Source organism: Haemorhous mexicanus, chromosome 36, assembly GCF_027477595.1.
Source record: "Haemorhous mexicanus isolate bHaeMex1 chromosome 36, bHaeMex1.pri, whole genome shotgun sequence".
Classification (NCBI taxonomy): Eukaryota; Metazoa; Chordata; class Aves; order Passeriformes; family Fringillidae; genus Haemorhous; species Haemorhous mexicanus.
The window spans coordinates 84,056-94,614 of NC_082376.1; the positions used below are offsets into that span (position 1 = coordinate 84,056).

At 61.4% G+C, this 10,559-nt stretch overlaps 2 pseudogenes; both read left to right on the forward strand.

The window, feature by feature from the left end:
• The first annotated feature begins 152 nt into the window (after positions 1-152).
• On the forward strand, positions 153-7,054 carry LOC132341216 (zinc finger protein 11-like; annotated as a pseudogene).
• An 888-nt stretch (positions 7,055-7,942) lies between these two features.
• Positions 7,943-10,559, forward strand: part of LOC132341217 (zinc finger protein 850-like) — a 13,662-nt pseudogene continuing 11,045 nt past the window's right edge.

Sequence of the window (10,559 nt, forward strand, 5' to 3'; positions counted from 1 at the left end):
CCCTCACGGTTCCGCCCTTTCCTCGCCCCCTTTCCCCTCACGGTTCCGCCCTTTCCTCGCCCCCTTTCCCCTCACGGTTCCCGCCCTTTCCTCGCCCCCTTTCCCCTCACGGTTCCCGCCCTTTCCTCGCCCCCTTTCCCCTCACGGTTCCCGCCCTTTCCTCGCCCCCTTTCCCCTCAGGTTCGGCCTTCGGGAACGGGGGAGGAGGAGGAGGGAGGGAGGAAGAAAGAGGCCGAGCGGCCGCAGCAGAAGAGGAGAGGGAGAATCTCGTGGCCCTGGCGCTCCCCGAATGGCCGCAGCCCCGGGAGCATCGCCCCCCATCCCGCAGGTGCCCGGGGAGGGGGAGCTCGGCCCAAATATCCCGGGGGGTGCCGGGTTTGGGGTTTTTTGGGGGGGATGTTTGCAGCTGGCAGGGCTCCAAAGCCGAGCCGCAGATGGCCCTAGGGGGGACATCGGGAGTTCCCCCGGAGGTGTTTTTGGGGGTCCCAGAGCTGGCAGTGGCAGCTCCCAGTGTGAGCCCAGTTGGTCCCCCCGTCTGCTTCCACTTTCCTCGGCTCTCCCAGTATTAGCCCAGTCAGTCCCAATCGTTCCCTCCGCTGATGCAATTTGCTTCCAGGAGGGACTACGAGAAGGAGGCGGGGATAGCGAGGAGGAGTAGGGCGTGAAGGGATCGAAGGGGAGGAAGCGGAGGAGGAGAAGGAGGTGGGGACAAGGCAGTGGAGTAGGAGGAGGAGGGGGGATGGAAGAAGAGGAGCTAGGGGAAGAGGAAGAGGAGGGACAAAGGCGGATCCAGGCAGAGCAGCCGGAACCACGCGCTCGAGCCCTGCCTGAATTCGCAGCCCCCACCTGTGGGATCATCGCCCCCCCCCATCGCGCAGGTGAGCGGGGAGGGGGAGCTCGGCCCAGATATCCCGGGGGTCCCCGGGTTGGGTTTTCCGGGGGATGTTTGGAGAATGGAGTAGTCCAAGGCTGAGCGGAAAAGGCCCCTGGGGGGACATCGGGGGTGGCGGTGGCGGCTGCCGGCAGAGGCAGCCTGGAGGAGCAGAGCCCTGTGTCCCCCGGGAGCCCAAAGTGGGGAGCCCAGAGAGGGGGGAGCGCCGCCGTTGGCGGGAGCCTCCAGAGGCTGGAGAGGGGCAGGGGGGACTCCTTGGAGCCGCTGCAGCCCCGAGCAGAGAATGAGGGGAGAAGGGAGCCCGGGAGCCCAAAGAGCCCCTGGATCCCGAAATGGGGAGAGCGGAGAGGGGGCAGTGGGACCCCGGGGACGCCCTGGGGGGATCTCCTTCCCCTTGCGTGTGGCTCGGAGGCAAATCCCATCCTGTCCTTGTCCTTCCTCCCCCAGAGCAGGAGCCGAGCATGGAGAGCAGGGAGGACAAATCCCCGGGGCAGAACCTGGTGGCAGAGGCCGCTTTGAGCGGCTCCACGGCGCAGGAAGCCAACGGGGAGGAAAAGCCCCGGAGATGTCTCACGAGGAGGGGCTGCAAACGCAGATCACAGGGATCTGAGGGGGAAAGAGCCAGCATGGGCCGGGAAGGCGGCCGGAGATGGAGCCAGAACTCGGAGCTGGTGCTGCATGAGCAGGGCAGTGATGGGGAGAAGCCCCACACGTGTGGGGAGTGTGGGAAGAGCTTCGGGTGGAAGTCAAGCCTGATCAGGCACCAGAGGATCCACACTGGGGAACGGCCCTACGAGTGTGGGGAGTGTGGGAAGAGCTTCAGCGTTAGCTCCAGCCTGATCGAGCACCGGAGGTCCCACTCTGGCGAACGGCCCTATGAGTGTTCCCACTGTGGGAAGAGCTTCAGCAAGAGCTCCGACCTGATCAAGCACCAGAGGATCCACACTGGAGAGAGGCCCTACGAGTGTGGGGAGTGTGGGAAGAGCTTCAGTCTTAGTTCCAGCCTGATCACACACCAGAGGATCCACACGGGGGAGAGGCCCTACAAGTGCTCCAAGTGTGGGAAGAGGTTTAAGACCAGCTCCAATCTCTACCAGCATTATCGGACTCACACAGAGGAGAGACCCTTCCAATGCCCCGTCTGTGGGAAGGGATTCAAGCAGAACTCCAAACTCATCGTCCACCAGCGCATCCACACCGGGGAGAGGCCCTTTGAGTGTGGGGAGTGTGGGAAGAGGTATAAGACCAGCTTCAGTCTCTGCCAGCACTATCAGACTCACACAGAGGAGAGGCCCTTCCAGAGCCTCGAGTGTGGGAACGGATTCAAGGAGAACTCCAAACTCATCACCCACCGGAGCATCCACACTGGGGAGAGGCCGTACGAGTGTGAGGAGTGTGGGAAGAGCTTCAGGTGGAACTGCCGCCTGATCATCCACCAGAGAATCCACACTAGGGAGAGGCCCTTTGAGTGTGGGGAGTGTGGGAAGAGCTTCAGCCACCTTTCAGTCCTGATGGTGCACCAGAGGACCCACACTGGGGAGAGGCCCTACGAGTGTTCAGTGTGTGGGAAGAGATTTACAACCAGCTCGCATCTCTTCCGGCACTTTTGGACTCACACAGAGGAGAGGCCCTTCCAATGCTTCGAGTGTGGGAAGGGATTCCAGTGCACCTCTGACCTCACCATCCACCGGCGCATTCACACTGGGGAGAGGCCCTACGAGTGTTCAGAGTGTGGGAAGAGGTTTAAAACCAGCTCGCATCGCTTCCGGCACTTCTGGACTCACACATTGGAGAGGCCCTTCCGCTGCCCCGACTGTGGGAAGGAATTCCAGTGCAAGTCTGACCTCATCACCCACCGGCGCATTCACGCTGGGGAGTGGCCCTACGAGTGTGATAAATGCAGGAAGAGGTTTCTGACCAGCTCCAGTCTCCTCAAGCACTATCGAACTCACACAGAGGAGAGGCCCTTCTGCTGCCCCGACTGTGGGAAGGGATTCAAGTACAACTCTTCCCTCGTCATCCACCGGCGCATCCACACTGGGGAGAGGCCCTACAAGTGTCCCCAGTGTGGGAAGAGCTTCTCACAGAGCTCAGCGTTGACCAAACACCAACGGAGGCACCGGTAAGGGAAGCCCTGCGAGTGCCCCGAGTGCGGGAAGAGCTTCGTGCGCTGCTCCAGCTCCATCCCCCACTGCAGGAACCACTTTGGGCACAGCCCTGGTCACGCACATTCCCTGTGATCCATGCTGGGAACACTCCTGGCTGCTTCTTTTTTTGGTTTGGCCTTAATTTTTTCCACTTCTCCCTGTCTCTTTGCAATCCAAAAGCCAAGAGAAATCGATCTGTCACCTCAGGGTCTCTGGAATGCCACAGAAAACAGCTCAGTCTTACCCCAAAAGGACTCAGTCCCAGAGCAAAGGGGCTTTTTCCCATCTCCAAACAGCTCAACCTCTTCACAAACTCACTCAATTCCACATCCAGCAGAGTGAGATGGGACTGGGGGGAGACTGGGAGAAGTGGGATCCCAGTTTGGATCGGTGGGATGGGGATTGTGTGGGGCTGGGTGTGTGGGATGTATTTGATAGCATATAAACCTCTCAGACTTACTGATTTCTCTCCCGTTCATGTTCATTCCGTTGCAGTTCTGTTTGCAGAGTGCCGCCTCCCAGAGTGTCCCCTCAGAGTTGCCGCCCTTGGCCTGAGCCCGCCCCTTTCCCCTCACGGTTCCCGCCCTTTCCTCGCCCCCTTTCCCCTCACGGTTCCGCCCTTTCCTGGCCCCCTTTCCCCTCACGGTTCCGCCCTTTCCTCGCCCCCTTTCCCCTCACGGTTCCGCCCTTTCCTCGCCCCCTTTCCCCTCACGGTTCCGCCCTTTCCTCGCCCCCTTTCCCCTCACGGTTCCCGCCCTTTCCTCGCCCCCTTTCCCCTCACGGTTCCGCCCTTTCCTCGCCCCCTTTCCCCTCACGGTTCCGCCCTTTCCTCGCCCCCTTTCCCCTCACGGTTCCCGCCCTTTCCTCCCCCCCTTTCCCCTCACGGTTCGGCCTTCGGGAACGGGGGAGGAGGAGGAGGGAGGGAGGAAGAGGCCGAGCGGCCGCAGCAGAAGAGGAGAGGGAGAATCTCGTGGCCCTGGCGCCCCCCGAATGGCCGCAGCCCCGGGAGCATCGCCCCCCATCCCGCAGGTGCCCGGGGAGGGGGAGCTCGGCCCAAATATCCCGGGGTTGCCGGGTTTGGGGTTTTTTGGGGGGGATGTTTGCAGCTTGCAGGGCTCCAAAGCCGAGCCGCAGATGGCCCTAGGGGGGACATCGGGAGTTCCCCCGGAGGTGTTTTTGGGGGTCCCAGAGCTGGCAGTGGCAGCTCCCAGTGTGAGCCCAGTTGCTCCCCCCGTCTGCTTCCACTTTCCTCGGCACTCTCAGTATGAGCCCAGTCACTCCCAGTCGTTCCCTCCGCTGATGCCAATTGCTTCCAGGAGGGACTACGAGAGGGAGGCGGGGATAGCGAGGAGGAGGAGGAGGAGAAAGGATCGAAGGGGAGGGATGGAGGAGGAGCAGGGGAGTGGATGGAAGAAGAGGAGCTGGGAGGAAGAGGAAGAGGAGGGACAAAGGCGGATCCAGGCAGAGCAGCCGGAACCACGCGCTCGAGCCCTGCCTGAATTCGCAGCCCCCACCTGTGGGGTCATCGCCCCCCCCATCGCGCAGGTGAGCGGGGAGGGGGAGCTCGGCCCAGACATCCCGGGGGTCCCTGGGTTGGGTTTTCCGGGGGATGTTTGGAGAATGGAGAATTCCGAGGCTGAGCGGAAAAGGCCCCTGGGGGGACATCGGGGGTGGCGGTGGCGGCTGCCGGCAGAGGCAGCCTGGAGGAGCAGAGCCCTGTGTCCCCCGGGAGCCCAAAGTGGGGAGCCCAGAGAGGGGGGAGCGCCGCCGTTGGCGGGAGCCTCCAGAGGCTGGAGAGGGGCAGGGGGGACTCCTTGGAGCCGCTGCAGCCCCGAGCAGAGAATGAGGGGAGAAGGGAGCCCGGGAGCCCAAAGAGCCCCTGGATCCCGAAATGGGGAGAGCGGAGAGGGGGCAGTGGGACCCCGGGGACGCCCTGGGGGGGATCTCCTTCCCCTTGCCTGTGGCTCGGAGGCAAATCCCATCCTGTCCTTGTCCTTCCTCCCCCAGAGCAGGAGCCGAGCATGGAGAGCAGGGAGGACAAATCCCCGGGGCAGAACCTGGTGGCAGAGGCCGCTTTGAGCGGCTCCACGGCGCAGGAAGCCAACGGGGAGGAAAAGCCCCGGAGATGCCGCACGAGGAGGGGCTGCAAACGCAGATCACAGGGATCTGAGGGGGAAAGAGCCAGCCTGGGCCGGGAAGGCGGCCGGAGATGGAGCCAGAGCTCGGAGCTGGTGCTGCATGAGCAGGGCAGTGATGGGGAGAAGCCCCACACGTGTGGGGAGTGTGGGAAGAGCTTCAGGTGGAAGTCCAGCCTGATATTCCACCAGAGGACCCACAGTGCAGAAAAGCCCTATGAGTGTGGGGAGTGTGGGAAGAGCTTTAGGTGGAACTCCAACCTGATCGTGCACCAGAGGACCCACACTGGGGAACGGCCCCACGAGTGTGGGGAGTGTGGGAAGAGCTTCAGTCGGCGAAGTCACCTTAACCTGCACCAGATGATCCACACTGGAGAGAGGCCATTTGTGTGTGGGCAGTGTGGGCAGAGCTTCATCCAGAGCTCCAGCCTGATCGAGCACCAGATGATCCACACTGGAGAGAGGCCCTTTGAGTGTGGGGAGTGTGGGAAGAGCTTCCACTGCAACACCAGCCTGATCAAGCACCAGGTGATCCACACTGGGAAACGGCCCCACGAGTGTGGGGAGTGTGGGAAGAGCTTCAGGCAGAGCTCCCACCTGCTCAGGCACCAGAAGATCCACACTGGGGAGAGGCCCTACAAGTGTGGGGAGTGTGGACAGAGCTGCAGAGAGAGCTCTGATCTGATCAAGCACCAGAAGATCCACGCAGGGGACAGGCCCTACAAGTGTGGGGAGTGTGGACAGAGCTGCAGAAACAGGTCGGATCTGACCAAGCACCAGAGGATCCACACTGGGGAGAAGCCCTACGAGTGTGGGGAGTGTGGGAAGAGCTTTAGGCAGAGCTCCAGCCTGATCAGGCACCAGAGGAGCCACACTGGGGAAAGGCCCCATGAGTGTGGGGAGTGTGGACACAGATTCATCTCGAGGTCCAAACTGATCCAGCACCAGAGGACCCACACTGGGGAGAGGCCCTACGAGTGTTCCGAGTGTGGGAAGAGGTTTAAGATCAGCTCCCATCTGCTCCAGCACTATCGGACTCACACAGAGGAGAGGCCCTTCCAGTGCCCCGAGTGTGGGAGGGGGTTCAAGGAGAAATCCCAACTCATCGCCCACCAGCACACCCACACTGGGGAGAGGCCCTACGAGTGTGATAAATGCAGGAAGAGCTTTCAGACCCGGGGCACTCTCCTCCGGCACTATCGGACTCACACGGAGGAGAGGCCCTTCTGCTGCCCCGACTGCGGGAAGGGGTTCAAGGAGAAGTCCAACCTCATCATCCACCAGCGCATCCACACTGGGGAGAAACCCTACGAGTGTCCCCATTGTGGGAAGAGCTTCTCCAGCAGAGCTAATTTCACTCGACACCAACGGAGGCACCGGTAAGGGAAGCCCTGCGAGTGCCCCGAGTGCGGGAAGAGCTTCGTGCGCTGCTCCAGCTCCATCCCCCACTGCAGGAACCACTTTGGGCACAGCCCTGGTCACGCACATTCCCTGTGATCCATGCTGGGAACACTCCAGGCTGCTTCTTTTTTTGGTTTGGACTTAATTTTTTCCACTTCTCCCTGTCTCTTTGCAAGCCAAAAGCCAAGAGAAATCGATCTGTCACCTCAGGGTCTCTGAAATGCCACAGAAAACAGCTCAGTCTTACCCCAAAAGGACTCAGTCCCAGAGCAAAGGGGCTTTTTCCCATCTCCAAACAGCTCAACCTCTTCACAAACTCACTCAATTCCACATCCAGCAGAGTGAGACGGGACTGGGGGGAGACTGGGAGAAGTGGGATCCCAATTTGGATCGGTGGGATGGGGATTGTGTGGGGTTGGGTGTGTGGGATGTATTTGATAGCAAATAAACCCCTCAGACTTACTGATTTCTCTCCCGTTCATGTTCAGTCCGTTGCAGTTCTGTTTGCAGAGTGCCGCCTGCCAGAGTGTCCCCTCAGAGTTGCCGCCCTTGGCCTGAGCCCGTCCATTTCCCCTCACGGTTCCGCCCTTTCCTCGCCCCCTTTCCCCTCACGGTTCCCGCCCTTTCCTCGCCCCCTTTCCCCTCACGGTTCCGCCCTTTCCTCGCCCCCTTTCCCCTCACGGTTCCGCCCTTTCCTCCCCCCCTTTCCCCTCACGGTTCCGCCCTTTCCTCGCCCCCTTTCCCCTCACCGTTCCACAGTTTCCTCGCCCCCTTTCCCCTCACGGTTCCCGCCCTTTCCTCGCCCCCTTTCCCCTCACGGTTCCCGCCCTTTCCTCGCCCCCTTTCCCCTCACGTTTCGGCCTTCGGAAACGGGGGAGGAGGAGGAGGAGGAGGGAGAGGGAAGAGGAGGGAGGGAGGAAGAGGCCGAGCGGCCGCAGCAGAAGAGGAGAGGGAGAATCTCGTGGCCCTGGCGCTCCCCGAATGGCCGCAGCCCCGGGAGCATCGCCCCGCATCCCGCAGGTGCCCGGGGAGGGGGAGCTCGGCCCAAATATCCCGGGGGGTGCCGGGTTTGGGGTTTTTTGGGGGGGATGTTTGCAGCTGGCAGGGCTCCAAAGCCGAGCCGCAGATTGCCCTCGGGGGGACATCGGGAGTTCCCCCGGAGGTGTTTTTGGGGGTCCCAGAGCTGGCAGTGGCAGCTCAGTGTGAGCCCAGTTGCTCCCCCCGTGTGCTTCCACTTTCCTCGGCACTCTCAGTATGAGCCCAGTCAGTCCCAATCGTTCCCTCCGATGGTGCAATTTGCTTCCAGGAGGGACTACGAGAAGGAGGCGGGGATAGCGAGGAGGAGGAGGAGAAGGGATCGAGGGGGAGGGATGGAAGAGGAGAAGGAGGTGGGGATCAGACAGAGGAGTATCGGGAGGAGGAGGAAGAGGAAGAGGAGGGACAAAGGCGGATCCAGGCAGAGCAGCCGGAACCACGCGCTCGAGCCCTGCCTGAATTCGCAGCCCCCACCTGTGGGATCATCGCCCCCCCCCCCCATCGCGCAGGTGAGCGGGGAGGGGGAGCTCGGCCCAGATATCCCGGGGGTCCCCGGGTTGGGTTTTCCGGGGGATGTTTAGAGAATGGAGAATTCCGAGGCTGAGCGGAAAAGGCCCCTGGGGGGACATCGGGGGTGGCGGTGGCGGCTGCCGGCAGAGGCAGCCTGGAGGAGCAGAGCCCTGTGTCCCCCGGGAGCCCAAAGTGGGGAGCCCAGAGAGGGGGGAGCGCCGCCGTTGGCGGGAGCCTCCAGAGGCTGGAGAGGGGCAGGGGGGACTCCTTGGAGCCGCTGCAGCTCCGAGCAGAGAATGAGGGGAGAGGGGAGCCCGGGAGCCCAAAGAGCCCCTGGATCCCGAAATGGGGAGAGCGGAGAGGGGGCAGTGGGACCCCGGGGATGCCCTGGGGGGATCTCCTTCCCCTTGCCTGTGGCTCGGAGGCAAATCCCATCCTGTCCTTGTCCTTCCTCCCCCAGAGCAGGAGCCGAGCATGGAGAGCAGGGAGGACAAATCCCCGGGGCAGAACCTGGTGGCAGAGGCCGCTTTGAGCGGCTCCACGGCGCAGGAAGCCAACGGGGAGGAAAAGCCCCGGAGATGCCGCACGAGGAGGGGCTGCAAACACAGATCACAGGGATCTGATGGGGAAAGAGCCAGCCTGGGCCGGGAAGGCGGCCGGAGATGGAGCCAGAGCTCGGAGCTGGTGCTGCATGAGCAGGGCAGAGATGGGGAGAAGCCCCACACGTGTGGGGAGTGTGGGAAGAGCTTCAGGTGGAAGTCCAGCCTGATATTCCACCAGAGGACCCACAGTGCAGAAAAGCCCTATGAGTGTGGGGAGTGTGGGAAGAGCTTTAGGTGGAACTCCAACCTGATCGTGCACCAGAGGACCCACACTGGGGAACGGCCCCATGAGTGTGGGGAGTGTGGGAAGAGCTTCAGTCGGCGAAGTCACCTGAACCTGCACCAGATGATCCACACTGGAGAGAGGCCATTTGTGTGTGGGGAGTGTGGGCAGAGCTTCATCCAGAGCTCCAGCCTGATCGAGCACCAGATGATCCACACTGGAGAGAGGCCCTTTGAGTGTGGGGAGTGTGGGAAGAGCTTCCACTGCAACACCAGCCTGATCAAGCACCAGGTGATCCACACTGGGAAACGGCCCCACGAGTGTGGGGAGTGTGGGAAGAGCTTCAGGCAGAGCTCCCACCTGCTCAGGCACCAGAAGATCCACACTGGGGAGAGGCCCTACAAGTGTGGGGAGTGTGGACAGAGCTGCAGAGAGAGCTCTGATCTGATCAAGCACCAGAAGATCCACGCAGGGGACAGGCCCTACAAGTGTGGGGAGTGTGGACAGAGCTGCAGAAACAGGTCGGATCTGACCAAGCACCAGAGGATCCACACTGGGGAGAAGCCCTACGAGTGTGGGGAGTGTGGGAAGAGCTTTAGGCAGAGCTCCAGCCTGATCAGGCACCAGAGGAGCCACACTGGGGAAAGGCCCCATGAGTGTGGGGAGTGTGGACATAGATTCATCTCGAGGTCCAAACTGATCCAGCACCAGAGGACCCACACTGGGGAGAGGCCCTACGAGTGTTCCGAGTGTGGGAAGAGATTTAAGATCAGCTCCCATCTGCTCCAGCACTATCGGACTCACACAGAGGAGAGGCCCTTCCAATGCTCCGAGTGTGGGAGGGGGTTCAAGGAGAAATCCCAACTCATCGCCCACCAGCACACCCACACTGGGGAGAGGCCCTACGAGTGTGATAAATGCAGGAAGAGCTTTCAGACCCGGGACATTCTCCTCCGGCACTATCGGACTCACACAGAGGAGAGGCCCTTCTGCTGCCCCGACTGTGGGAAGGGATTCAAGGAGAAGTCCAACCTCATCATCCACCAGCGCATCCACGCTGGGGAGAGGCCCTATGAGTGTCCCCATTGTGGGAAGAGCTTCTCCAGCAGAGCTAATTTCACTCGACACCAACACAGGCACCGGTAAGGGAAGCCCTGCGAGTGCCCCGAGTGCGGGAAGAGCTTCGTGCGCTGCTCCAGCTCCATCCCCCACTGCAGGAACCACTTTGGGCACAGCCCTGGTCAGCCACATTCCCTGTGATCAATGCTGGGAACACTCCAGGCTGCTTCTTTTTTTGGTTTGGACTTAATTTTTTCCACTTCTCCCTGTCTCTTTGCAATCCAAAAGCCAAGAGAAACCGATCTGTCACCTCAGGGTCTCTGGAATGCCACAGAAAACAGCTCAGTCTTACCCCAAAAGGACTCAGTCCCACAGCAAAGGGGCTTTTTCCCATCTCCAAACAGCTCAACCTCTTCACAAACTCACTCAATTCCACATCCAGCAGAGTGAGACGGGACTGGGGGGAGACTGGGAGAAGTGGGATCCCAGTTTGGATCGGTGGGATGGGGATTGTGTGGGGCTGGGTGTGTGGGATGTATTTGATAGCAAATAAAC